The following is a 13955-nucleotide window of genomic DNA, read 5'->3' as shown; positions in this document are numbered from 1 at the left end:
CTTGCAAATCCTTTAGCGTTGTTATGGAAAAATTGATCCATGTGTTGTGTTTTCAGTCAGATCAGCCTGAGGCCTTTTATTGATTAGAAGCACGCAGGGGAGAACCGTTATGGAAATGGCCTCCCGAAGCTGGTTACAGACAGCCTTATAAAGCTTAAAACAACAATCGTAATATGCAAGTTACATACATCATTTCCTTATTATTTTGCAAAAAAAATTGCAAAGTTAATGCTGATTGGAGCAGGAGTAAATTTCTTCCATATTAGGCTTTTCCTGTTCTTACTTATCTGTTCTGTGCGGTTACGTGCTTACAGTAGGGGATATTACAAAATTGTTTTTCAGTCGGGGACTGTTAGGACTTACCACTGTCTCCTCCGTGCCCCTGCTTGACTTGTCTGGCTGGCCTGGCAGCTTGACATGAGGCCTGGGCCTACAAGGCCTTGGATAACACTGAATTGTTCCCTTACAACATCTAAAATATAAAGGTTTATTCATAAAAAGAAAGAAATAGAGATGTGAGTTAAAATTTTTAAAGGTATCAATTACACACAGTGATGGCAAAGTTCTTGGTTCTGGCTTGTAGCAGTGATAGAATAAACTGCAGGTTCAAATCAAGTCTCGGAACATCCCCAGCTGGGATGGGTCATTCAGTCCTTTGTAGAGCTTCAGTTTGTAGCAAAGTCCCTCCCGAGGTATGAAGCAGGATTGAAAACAAGATGGAGACGAGGCATCAGCCTTTTCTAGCCTCTTCCCATGTTGTCTTTACTTTCTTTGTCCCAAGGACACTCTATCCAGCACGTGGCACAGAAAAACCTTCGAGTTCTGTCCATAGGCAGGTCCCTGCACACATTGCTGAGTCACAAGGCGTATCTGCCTTCTCTCAATGGGGCGATTGTGTAGTTGATGGTCCTTAATGGGCCATCAAGCAGGCTAGGCAGAACTGACACCAACTTGTCTGGGGTGTTCCCCGGAAGCAGAGCACAAGTTTGAAATACAGGCAGCATAGAGCCAATATTCATAACGTCAACTACAAAATGATACACATCTAGAGATATCATCATTATAATCAGCCAATCAGAACCTCTCCATAGACCCCTTACACGACAACCTTTCTACAATATTGGCTGCAATTATAGAACAGCGGTCGCAAGGGTGATCTATACAGTTACAGATTATGTCAATAACATCACAGGAGGTGACACGGCATCAGTGAGACTGATAGTGGAATACTGCCTCCAATTTTGGTGTCTTCATTTGAAAAAGATGTTGTGAAATTGGAGCTGGGGCAGCAAAGAGACACCAAATGTTCTGAAGGCTGGAGAAAAATGCCTTCTACTGAGCTGTTGAAAGAGCTCAACCTGTTTAGCTTATCAAAAGAAGATTGAAAGGTGACTTCATTGAAGTGTTGAAGTGCCTTAATGGACAGAAAAGATTGGGTATTAAAGGGCTCTTGAATCAAGCCGAGAAAGGCATAACAAGACCCACTGGCTGGAAGATGAAAAGAGACAAATTCATATTACAACTAAGGCACAAATATTCAACAGCGAGGATGATTCATCACAGGAACAAGCTACCAAGGAAAGTGGTGGATTCTCCATCTCTTGATGTCATTTCATGAAGACTAGATGCCTTTCTGGAATGTGTTTGCCCCAAAAGTAGCTCTTGTGTCCTACAGGAGACCTGTGATAAGCAGGGGATCAGATTAGATGCTCTAATGGTATCTTCTGGCCATAAAGTTGACCAATTTCTGACAAACTGAGTGTAGCATTAGGAGCAGCGTCTGATGTTTCCCTGTCTAGCCGGCTTGCTGCCTAGAACGAACGCTCCTTGAGTGGGGTGACCACAGGGAGTAGCTCAAACCTGCAAAGTGCCTGGCCAGGGGCAGGACATTGGCACAGCAAGGGAGGGGTGTGGCAGTGACATCACAAAGGCCTTTTGCAGGACCTCAGACTATTGGTCCAAGGTGGTGGGGAGGTGGTGACCTCACAGAGAGATGCTGACATCAGCCAGGCAGGACAGGGGCCAGGGGCCCGGGAAACCTCAGAGACCCCTGTGGCTTTGCTTCAGCAAGTCTCCTTCTCCAGGTCTCTCTCTGAGGACTGAGAGAGTATTCGGGTTCACGGCCGTGAGCGCCAGGAGGAACCTCTTTCGAGTTTTCTCCTTCCCTTTTCGTGATTTTACTAGAAAACAGCGAGAACCCTCAGCCTCAGTCTCTACCCTGATTGGCTGAGCAGGGGGTTATTGACAGGGAGGAGACTCAGGTCCTTGTTGTTCTCTTTTAAGACCAAGGAAATAAGTCAGAACCAGTTCTGTGTTTGACTAATTTTGCTGCTTCTCTGCATTAATGGTCTCTGAGCAGTTCACGATTCTCTCTATTATTGCAGTTCTCTTCAAATACTTGCTGAATAATTCCTGTGCACTGTTGTGGTCTGGAGCTCATCTGAGAGCACTTTATTCAGGTCATTCAATGTATGAAATTCAAGATCCGAGGCTTAGTTTGAAAATCAGGGCTCTTGGGTTCTATTCCCCACTCTGCCACTGACTGGGTGTGTGACCTAAAACAAGTCAATTCTCCTTTCTCAGCCTTAGCTTCTCCCTCTTTCAAGTATGGATAATAATGATCCGCTCCTACCTACCTCACGGTGCATGGAGGCAGGGCCGGCTCTAGGTTTTTTGCCGTCCCAAGCAAAAAAAAAATGTGGCTGCCTCCACCCCAGCCCTGGGCTCCCCCCTGCACCTCCCTGCCACCCCAGACCTGGGCTCTGCCCCCTCCACCCACACACCCCTGCCACCCCAGCCTCGGGCTTTCCACTCCGAACCCACACCCCCCTGCCATCCCAGCCCTGGGCTCTCCCCCCCTACATACCCCATGCTGCCCCAGCTCTTAGCTCCACCCTTTCCCCACTGCTCTCCCACCGACACACCCCTGCCACCCCAGCCCTGGGCTCCCCCACCCCTGCACTCTCCTTCCACCCCAGCCCTGGGTCACTGGTAACTTGCTCCCAGGGTGGGTCATTCAGCAGGGATTTTGGATGTGCACAGAACACAGACAGGACTGGTTACCATATGGTTACAGAACTGCAGTAAAGTGGAACAATTTTCAGCGTGTGTGATTGGAGAATACCTGGATGCATATTATAAGACTGTCCTCCATAAATGAGGAAAAGTTGAGGTGCCTTTATTATTCTTTTGTTCCACTCTTTCTTTCTCTGGGGAATTTGCCAATGCAATATCACTGTCTTCCTTTTAAACAAATAAAACAAAAACAAGCAAAAAGGCAATGGCTGTTGAAAATTGCAATTCCAGTCCTAATAACCCCTGGGCAGCATTTCTTGCTCAATTTTATCCTACTTTTTCTACAGCAAATGACAGTGGATCAGTATATTTGATTTGGAAGAAAACAGCTGCCCAAACTGAGCTGGAGCACTCCTGAATGTTGAGGTATTCAAATCTTGAAGGCAGGTGCTAGATTCCCTTTCTGAACATTAGCTAAACCTGGAAAGGAAAAGTCAATTCCTGCTTCCATGGTTCAGGGTGAAATCCTCCTACGTGCCTGGTGCTGTATCTAGAGCTGCCCAGGTCAGCAGAGCCTCCCCTCCCTCACTATTCATTTTAACTTCTGGTGGGATCCACGTACCTACCTTGCCAGGCTTCAGCTAGAGAGGGGCCCTGTCCATTTAGTCCCCCCATTTCCTTCTTTGGGGGCTGCCAGGTGAGGTCACACCAGTATCCCTCAGCCGGTCTGGGGATGTCTTCTGAAGGGGATGTCTGGGGCAAAGCTTTCTAGTCCAAAACGTCAGTGGCTGGAGGGCACCATTTTCAGTAGTTTAATTTTTGGTATTGCACTGATTGACTGCTGGGTCTTTGAATGAGGCTTTATACTTGGGGTTGAGGGGCAAGTGGGGAGCGGGTGGTGGGCGACGGGTGGGCAAATGGCAGGTGGGCACAGAGGTGAGCAGTGAGCCAGCAGGGGCTCTAGGGGCGGGCATGGGGTTTCTGGCAGGGGAGGAGGAGGTGAAAGGAGGGAGTGGTGGGTGGGGACTGACTAGCAGGAGAGGCAGCAGGCCAGCAGGGGCTAGGGGTGAAGAGGGTGTGACAGTGAGATCTGGTCACCCTATGGGGGCCGTTTCTTCTCCCTCCCCCAAACCTTCCTTTTGGCCCACAGCTGTTTCGGGCAGTGCTGGGGAAGGAGGCCCTGAGCCTCTGCTGCCCAACTTCTTCTGACTCCATTTGGATCACACCTGCCCCATAAAAAACCCACCTTTCCAAAGAGTCCTTCTTTCCCTGCCCCTGATTCTGCGTTCACACCTGGGCCCATCTCCTCTCTTCATCCCTCCCGCCCCAGGTGAGCAAAGATGGAGGCAACTTCAGCCACTGGAGCCAGCCCCAGCAAGCGCTGCAGCCCGCCGGGGTGTTTGCAGACACAGGAAGGAGCAGCTGGGAGCAGTGGGTGCTGGGAAGTAGGAGGCAGGAGAACAAATCCTGGGGGCAGCTCCTGGGGCGGGGCTCTGGCACAGCCCGGGGCAGGGCAGCTCCTGGGGCGGGGCTCTGGCACAGCCCGGGGCAGGGCAGCTCCTGGGGGCGGGGCTCTGGCACAGCCGGGGGCGGGGCAGCTCCTGGGGGCGGGGCTCTGGCACAGCCTGGGGGCAGGGCAGCTCCTGGGGGCGGGGCTCTGGCACATTGTGACGCAGGAGCCCGGGCCCAGCAGCTGCTCCCTGGTGGCCACGTGCTGCCAGCAGTGCTGGAGCCGCCCGGGCCGGGAGCCGCTGTTCTCAGCTGCAGCAGGAGCTGCCCCCGGCCCGCTGGGCTCCAGGTGGGGACAGAGCCTGGGGCCCGGGGCTCCCTGGAGTGCGGCTGGCGGGGCGGGAGGAGAGGCCGGGCTGCAGGCGGGGAAGGGCAGGGGGCAGGCGGGGGGTTGATCGGTCTCTGGGCACCAGGGGAGCCCCGGGGCAGAGTGTGTGTGAGTGTCCCGGGCCCAGGCGTGCGCAGGGGGGGAGCCCCGGCACCCCAATGCCCTGAGCCCGGCTGGGGAGGCTGCTCCCCCCCCTCCCGTGGGGGCTCTGGGGGGGGGGAGGCTGCGGCGGCTGCAGGCGGGTGCTCGGGCCCCCCCCCCCAATGACCCGCTGCCGGCAGCTTGTGGCGCCTCCGCCGCGGAGCTTTTCCCCGGGGGCGGCCTGGGCGCAGCTGCGATCAGCTGTTTGCGGGGCAGGCTCCGCTACGCTGCTCCCCCGGGGTCATTGGGGGGGCGGGGCCAGCAGCTCCAGCCCGAGGAAGCTGGAGCACTTGGGAGCGGGGGGGGTTGCGGGGCACGGGAAGGGGCTGGGGCAGCTGGGAGCAGGGCAGCCGCGGGAGAGCCCCGGGAACAGGGCGGTGACCCCGCCCCCCTGCCCGGGGCGGGGAGGGGGAGACGGGAGAGGGTGTGAGGAGAAATTAGAGGGGGGGGCAGGTTCCCAGATCTCTGACCCCCCAGGCACACTCGCTGCAGCGTCCCTGCCCAGGGTCACTTCCCTGTGACCGAGGTGAGGAGCAGAGAGAGGAAGAACCAGCCCCGGACTCTCCCTGTTCCCCCTGCGGCAGGAGTGCGCTGCCCTGGGGGCAGGGTCAGGGGACCCCCCCCCCCCAAGGGGGCTCCTTTGGGTCTGGTCTGGTCCAGGGTTTGGTTCACACCCTGTTGCTGGGAGGGCTTCAAAAAGTCTTGGTTTGTTACTGCTGCTGGGGGAGCACAAGGGGGAAAGGAGGGGCCAGGGGCCAGGTCTGTGCTGCACTGTGGGGACTGAGCATGTTCCCAGCCTGGCAGAATCTACAATCTCTGTCCCCAGGGAAAGGGCCTGGGGGAATCGTGATGTGAAATGAACTGAAGCCTGTTCTGAAACCTCCACAACTGCTCTTCTCGCCCTGCCAGGCTGCAGAACGACGCCCACCTCTCGCTCCAGCTCGTCCCAGCCTCCCATGGGACAGGGACGAGAAATGGCTGCAGTGGAGCCAGCTCAGGTAGGGGTTATTGGGGGGTTGCTGGTGGGTTCCTGCTGGAGGTGGAGGGGCAGGAAATACTGAAGAGGTGGCAACTTCTGGGGAGTTAGGTCTGGAGGGGGACAGGGAATACCCTGGGTGAGGATAGGGAGTGGGGACACGGTGTGACAAACCTGCTGGGACTTGTTAACATGGGCCTAGATCCTTGGAACAAACACTTGGGTGTTGGGGGAGAAAATTCCCTAATTTGTGAAACAGGAAACAGACCAAGCAACTCCCTGGGCAGGGCTGGGAAAACTGACCAGATTTCCAGTGCTGACCCCTCAGCCTGCTAGCCAGGGGCTGATGTGACATGGAAAGGGGGCACCCAGCAGGGAGCTGTAGGGAAGATGTCCCGGCCCCTCACATCCAGCTGCTGGCAGTGGGGAGGGTGTTGGGTTCTCTACCATGGGGCTGTGCCTGGACCCTACTGGGGGCTCCATCTCCTGTATCAGCCTCTGGCTAGTAGGTCTGTGGTGGATCTGCTGGGAGAGACAAGGGGCTCTCACTTCGTCCTCTCACCCAGATGTCTCCTGGCTGCTCTCAGCAGTATGGGGATAGGACTCTGCTGACTCTTTCAGAGCTTCCATTTGATTGGCTCCTTTCCTCCATGAATAGTGGGGCTGTGAGTGGGGCAGCAGGTACTGAGTGTTGGGCTCTTGCTCTTTCAGGGGCCAGTGACCTTCGAGGAGGTGGCTGTGTATTTCACCAGGGTAGAGGGAGCTCTGCTGGTCCCCGCTCAGAGAGCCCTCTACAGGAGGTCATGCAGGAGAACTGTGAGAATGTGACCTCGCTGGGTAAGGGTTCCTGTTCCTTCAGTTTTAGAAGGAGAAATGCAGAGTTAAGGTTCATGCCACTCCCCCAATGCACCTCTGCTCTGCCCTGTTTCAGCATCACCCCGACATGCCAGAGACACCCACACTAGCCCTCTCCCCTCCCCTGTTACAGAGTGCTCTGGGAACAGAGCAGTACAGCAGAATGTCTAACATGTTCTTCTCTTTGCTAAGATAATATTCGGGTTTAACTCCATCATAGCAAACAGAAGCTTCCTCCCCCTGGCCTGCTCTCCAGTACTGAACCTCCTGCACACAGGCCAGCTGAGACTTGCACAGTGTTACTACCCCCTTGCCCTCAACCTGAGTTTTCCTTGTGAGTTGCTGCCTTCACTTACCCCTCACTAAGCCCCACAGATCACTCGAACATACGCCACCAGGGTACTGACAACCCCCATGGCAAGAACATACCCTTGGGCACCTTTGCTGACAAAGCCTACAACACTCAGCACGGATATGAGGCAGAATGGCCCCCCAAGTTTCACATGCACCTCTCTGCATAGCACAGGCACAGCTCTGCCCAGCTGCTGCAACCCATCCCTCCATCAGCCAGTCACAGCTACAGCTGGCCCAGTGCACACAGCTGGCGGCATGCGGATAAATGCTGCGATTCCCACCTGTGAGCACAGCACAGAAAATGTCTTTGTCTTAGTCTTTCCTCGAGTCGATTATATGTTCATAGATTTTAAGGCCGGATGTGACTATTGGGTTGTCTACTCTGACGTCCTTTATACCACAGACCATAGAATTCATCCCGTTACTGCTACATTGAGCTGAATACCTGAGTCCCTGTGGCAGTTGGTTAACCTTTGCACGGCCCACAGAGAACCTTCTCTCTGGTTCTGGCCAGCTACAGGGTTAAGGGTTGGGGGAAAGTTTACATTAACTTTTCACTTCCTGGTCTGCAGAGGTTTAAGTTTACTCACCGTCCATATGGTGCAAGGCAGGAGACAGCACTGGGCAACTTTAACTCTGCATTAATGTAGCTTATGAGCATTTAGTTTCCTGTTTTAAAAAATGGATGCTTTTGCCGCTATAGCTGTGTCTGTAATTGAGCTTTGGCCAGCAGAGCCATGTTGGATGGTGTGTGTGTGTGCTCATGCGTGTGGGCACTTTTTCACAGCCTTAAACAATAGAGCTGGACTGGCAAAGCTTTTAAGAGCTACCTAAGAGCTACCTAACTAGTTCCTCGACAGACACCTGACACGCCACCTTTGGGTGAACTAATATGCGTGTACCTGGTCTGTGGGATCCCAGTAAAACATTAGGCACCCTGTGCCCTCTGCCAGAGTGGCATCAAGAGGTCCATGAAGAGTCACATCCTTCTCCTCCTCCAGTCGCTGCATTAGAGTGTCTTTAGAATGAGCGGCTGACCCCGTTCCAGCCTTCTGTTTGGGTTCCACGGGGCTCTGTCCTTGGGCCTCTTCTTTTCTTCCTCTGCACCTTATTTCTGGGAATCTCATCCGCACACACACATTCAGCTACCATCTCTGTGCTTCTAACTCCCAGTTCTGCCTCTCTGCTCCTGGCCTGTCTCCTTCTGTCGCAACTGAAATCTCAGCCCCTCTCTCTCATCTCCTCACTGATGTCCAGCCATCAGCTAAAGATCAACAGCTGAAGCAAAGCTCTTAATATTTCCCCCAAGCCCTCCCCCCACCTTCTTTCTCTACCGCCGCAGACAGCACCAATGTGCTGCCTGTCCTCAGGCCCCTAACTGTGCAATACCTTTGTCACGGAGCTCCCTCTGGGCCTCCTATCCAGGCTGTGCCTACACCTGGCATTTTCTTTTTGCGTAATATCCTTAACAATTGGCCTTTCCTATCCATCCGTGCAGCGAGAGCTCTTAGTCATCCTCTCCTGTCTCAGTTACTCCAACATCCTTTTCTCTGACCTCACCTTGCGCGTCTCCATTCAGAAGGAAAAAGCGCCCTCCTGGTCCTCGAACATGACTTATGAGGGAAGGTTGAAAGAACTGGGCATGTTTAGTTTTGAAAAAAGAGTGAGTGGGGAACTGAGAACAGTCTTCAAATATGTCAAGGGTTGTTATAAGGAGCAGTGATTAATTGTTAAATCACGTCCACTGAAGGTAGGAGGAGAAGTAATTGGCTTGATCTGCTGCAAGGGAGGTTGAGGGTGGGTAATACAAAAACCTTTCCAGCGATAAGGATAGGGGAGTGCTGGAATGGATTACAAAGAGAGGTTGTGGAATTATTGTCCCAGGAGGGTTTTAAGAACAGGTCAGACAAACTTCTGGCATATTTACACCTGATCCTGCCACAGGGCGATGGGAATGGAGTAGATGACTTCTTGAGGTCCCTTCCAGCCTATATTAGAAGATTTTAGGATTCATTGCCTTAGCCCTTCGCTTTGATCACGTCTCCAGGTGGAGAATTTGGACCATTTTTGTGGATCGGCTGTGGGTACAAATTTTGTTCCTAGAGCCCTAAAAATCTGCAGATATCCATGGACCATTTTTGCGGATCACAGATCGGATGCAGATATAAATTTTGTATCCGTGCAGGGCTCTACCTGTCTTACTTCTGTCTATTCCTACAACTTAAATCTATTTAGTACACAATGATTATATTTGAAATAACATATGAGATGACCATAACAATGATAAATGAATGATAAAATGAACTAATTGGCTTCATGAACCATGGACACTCTTCCTTTTCCATCCCTTCCTCCAAGAGCCACAGTCTCTCTTCCCTGCATGCTCTTTGGGTCTTTGAATCTGTCCCTTCTGAAGTCACATGGCCTGATTGTTATTTTTCACATTCTCCTTTCGCAGAAGAATTAATCTGTGGCTCTTGAACTACACCATCTAATTTGCCAGCTTTCTCCACACACAGTGTTTTTTATACTCCCTCCCTTTACACCTGATGCACTAGGTTCCCTAAAGCCGCAGTATGTGCTTTCCTGACATCTAATGCTGCTGAGATCCTGCATTCAGTGATATCCCTGCCCTTCCTGTTCCTTATTCCACTGAACCCCCCCATGCTTACTGTTCCCAGCTTCCCCAGGACTCTCCCTGGACCTCTCTGTCAGTTAGAAGCAGTGCCAGGGAGACTTTCCCTCTGTCGGGAGTCTTCACTTTCTGGGACATGCAGTTCCAGTCTCCGTGTTTTAGGAGCCTCTTTGATAATGAGTGTCTGGCTGTGTGTGTTCCCAGCAAAGATGGGGATAGTTAAATCCCTCATAAGCAGAGTGTTCTGCACCTCTGAGCACCTGGGGAGCTGGCCCTGCGATTTTGTTGGTTTAAAATAGACTGGGCTTAAACTAATAGAATGTTTTATTTTATGACAAATGGCCTATGAATTCCCCTGATCTCCCTTGTTTTCTTTCCCTTGAGCATGGTTTCCAGTTTCCAAACTCTATGTGATCTCCCAGCTGGAAGGAGGGGAAGAGCCACGGGTCCTGGATCTCCCTGGTTCAGAGGAAAGTGAGATCTTGAGAAGTCCCTGCACAGGTGAGGAAACATTAAACCAACCCAGAAACTGTACGTGCCTGAGAGAACCCGCTGGGAGTCCCCACCCAGACTCTGTGAGCTCAGGACAGTCCCCAGCAGATCTCACTCCTGGCTTCCTACAGATGATGATTGACACCTTGGCTGGAGCTCCCTCCCTTCCTACTGAGGGTTTGGATGGGATGTGGACAGGGCCAGCCTTGGGAAAATGGCACTTTGGGCAAACTTTTGGTGCCCCTGGCTCCCATGGGCTCCTAGGCAACCCACGTTCCCCTCCCCCCAACCTCTGCACTGTGTCCCTTTGCCCCAAATGCCTGCTCCCCCTCCTGGACCCCTAATCCCTACACCCCTTCATTCCTAACCTCTGCCCCCCTCGTACACCCCAACCCCTGCCCCTCCTGGGCCCCAAACCCCTGCACTGTGCCCTTCACCCCAGCCCTTGCACTCCACTCCTGTGCCGCAATCATTAATGGTCTGGAGGATGGCGTGGACTGCACTGTCAGCAAGTTTGCAGATGGCGCTAAACTGGGAGGAGTGGTTGATGCACTGGAGGTAGGGATAGGATACAGAGGACCTAGACAAATTAGAGGATTGGGCCAAAAGAAACCTGATGAGGTTCAACAAGGACAAGTGCAGAGTTCAGCACTTAGGACAGAAGAATCCCATTCACTGTTACAGACTAGGGACCGAATGGCTAGGAAGCAGTTCTGCAGGAAAGGACCTGGGGTTACAGTGGATGAGAAGCTAGCTATGGGTTAACAGTGTGCCCTTGTTGCCAAGAAGGCTAACGGCATTTTGGGCTGTATAAATAGGGGCATAGCCAGCGGAACGAGAGGCGTGATCGTTCCCCTCTATTCAACATTGGTGAGGCCTCATTTGGAGTACTGTGTCCAGTTTTGGGCCCCACGCTACAAGAAGGATGTGGAAAAATTGGAAAGAGTCCAGCAGAGGGCAACAAAAATGATTAGGGGGCTGGAGCACATGACTTATGAGGAGAGGCTGAGGGAACTGGGATTGTTTAGTCTGCAGAAGAGAAGACTGAGGGGGGATTTGATCGCTGCTTTCAACTGCCTAAAGGAGGGTTCCAAAGAGGATGGATCTAGACTGTTCTCAGTGGTAGCAGATGACAGAACAAGGAGTAATGACCTCAAGTTGCCATGGGGAGGACTAGGTTGGATACTAGTAAAAACTGTTTCACTAGGAGGGTGGTGAAGCACTGGAATGGAGTTCCCTAGGAGGTGGAGTCTCCTTCCTTAGAGGTTTTTAAGGTCAGGCTTGACAAAGCCCTGGCTGGGATGATTTAGTTGGGAATTGGTCCTACTTTGAGCAGGAGGGTGGACTAGATACATCCTGAGGTCCCTTCCAACCCTGATATTTTATGGTTCTATGCAGCCCTTCACTGCTACCCCCTGCACCACTCTCTTGTGCCCTCAACCCCTGCACTCTGCCCCCTTTGCCTCTAACCCGGCATCCCCTTCTGCACCCAAGTGGGAACCTGACCTGGATGCACAAAGCAGCTGGCATTGCTGCTCGCTCCCCACTGGACTGCTGCTCCCCGCCCACACAGCCCTGGGGCTGGGAGAGAACAGGAGCGGCGATCAGGGCTTCCTGCACCCAGGTCACTTTCCTGCAGGCTGCGTAAGGAGGGCAGGAGAGCAGCTGCTCCTGATGTCTCAGCACAGCCCAGGTGGGAAGTGACCTGGATGCAGGAGCCCTGTGTGTGTGTGTGAAGGTAGTATGTGCCTGAGTGAGTGGCGCTGTCTCTTTAAGAAAGTTCTCAGGGTCAGGGCCTGAACTGGGCTGTTCAGACACAAGCAGCTGCCGGCAGCTCCAGCCCCAGAGAGGCAGCAGCACACGCCCATTCCCCTGTCCCGTCACCCCAGCTCAGTGGAAGCCAGGTACCCGGGTGGGGAGGATCACCCCCATCAATCAGCACCTCCCCTGCAGAGCAGTCAGGAGGATGCTCCCAGTCGAGGGGTGGGCAGGCGACTCCGGGGGTGAGCGGGGTTGGGGACAGGAACAGCAGCAGCTGCACACGTGGAACAGGGCGGAGGGGCCCTCTGCTCGGAGCAGTCACCTGACTCTGACGGCTGGTCGTCCAATTTCCCCCTGCAGCTCAGGTCTATCCCACTCCCCCACGCAGCTGCTTATCTGCCTCCCTGTGCCGCTTTCATCAGCCCAGCGAGCCTCTCGGCAGCAGGTCAGGTGGGAATCCAAACCCTGCACCCGGCACCCCCTTGGGTGGGGCACCCGTCTGCCCCCCTAAAGGCTGGTCCTGGGTGGGGGCAGAATTGATCCCCTCCACTGTCCCCTGTAGGGAAGAGTTAGGGGGAGTTGAGTCCCTGATTTTTATTTTCTGTCTCTCCAGCACTTACTTGGGTTTGCTCTCTGCCTTTCCATCCCCAATTCTGAGATTTCTCCTCTCTTCTAGCAGGTGATGGAGTGGTGAGGAGAGCGAGGAGCAGAATCCTCCTGGGAAGATGCTGAGCTCGCCGAGCGCATGGGGAATTACTGCGAAGAGCCAAAGGGAGTGTGTCCAGCTCCGTGAGCAGGGAAAAGCTGGTGAAAGTTACCCCAGACCAGAGAGAGAGAGCAGGAAACCACTCAGAGGAGAGAGTGGATGAACCCATTGATTGTCAGGGGAACTCACAGGGACCTCAAGGAAACTACATCCCAGCAGAAAATCCTCACAGAAAAGCGAGAGAATACATGTAGTGAGTGTGGGAAAAACTTCCATTACCGCTCAGCCCTTATTCGACATGAGATAATCCACACGAAGAGAGACCCTACGAATGCTGTGAGTGTGGGAAAAGCTTCAATCATACCTCAGCCCTTAGTAGGCATCAGCGAATACACAGAGGAGAAAGACCCTATGAATGCTGTGAGTGCGGGAAAAGCTTCACTCAGAGATATACCCTTAACTCTCATCAGAGAATCCACACAGAAGAGCGACCCTACGAATGCTGCAAGTGCAGGAAAAGCTTCACTCAGAGATCAGCCCTTATCTCTCATCAGACAACTCACACGGGAGAGAAACCCTACGAATGTTGCGAGAGTGTGGAAAAAGCTTCTCTCGGGCTCAAACCTTACTGTGCATCAGAGGATCCACACAGGAGAGAGACCTTATGCATGCCGTGAGTGCGGGAAAAGTTTCACTCACCTCTTCTCTCTTATCTCTCACCAGAGAGTCCACACTGAGAGAGACCATATGAATGCTGCGAGTGTGGGAAAAGCTTTTCCCATAGTTCAGGCCTTTCTAAACATCAGAGAATCCGTAAAGGAGATAAACTTCATAAAAACCTTCTCTAGAGCTGTCAGGAGATTTTTTCTTTAATTCTATTGACAGTAGTGAGTGTTAAGGCTGTTTGCATCTTTTGCACACTGTAGTTCCTCAGCTCCCATACATGAGTTGCCCACTTTTGAAGCTCGCCCGTCTTTGGGGTGGATCCTGTGGTCCTTTGTATCAACTCCATTGTCCTGTGAGTCATTGGAGCGTGTGTCCTTTCTACCAGGAATGTCATCACCCCAGGTGGGGGAGATGGGGGGTGTCTTCAACCAGCTACGTTGAGATAAAATCTACCTGGGTCTCATCACTGTGGTTGTCATGGAGTTAGCTAGCTTGAAGTTCCACTTTCCTGATGTAA

At 52.9% G+C, this 13955-nt stretch overlaps 1 protein-coding gene and 1 long non-coding RNA gene across 2 annotated transcripts in view; one reads left to right on the top strand and one right to left on the bottom strand.

Moving 5' to 3' along the window:
* Positions 1-6761, top strand: part of LOC120381726 — a 34685-nt gene extending 27924 nt beyond the window's left edge. The window contains exon 3 of the long non-coding RNA XR_005588142.1: positions 6681-6761. This is a non-coding gene — a long non-coding RNA (uncharacterized LOC120381726). The remainder of the gene's footprint in view (positions 1-6680) is intronic.
* The window catches only part of LOC120381724 (zinc finger protein 850-like), a gene marked incomplete at its 5' end in the record, with an annotated part of 179523 nt that overhangs the window by 62335 nt on the left and 103233 nt on the right, over positions 1-13955 (bottom strand). The gene's annotated exons all lie outside the window — the stretch shown is intronic.

This window comes from Mauremys reevesii, linkage group 14 (genome assembly GCF_016161935.1).
Source record: "Mauremys reevesii isolate NIE-2019 linkage group 14, ASM1616193v1, whole genome shotgun sequence".
Classification (NCBI taxonomy): Eukaryota; Metazoa; Chordata; order Testudines; family Geoemydidae; genus Mauremys; species Mauremys reevesii.
This window is presented reverse-complemented; position numbering and strand designations above follow the sequence as displayed.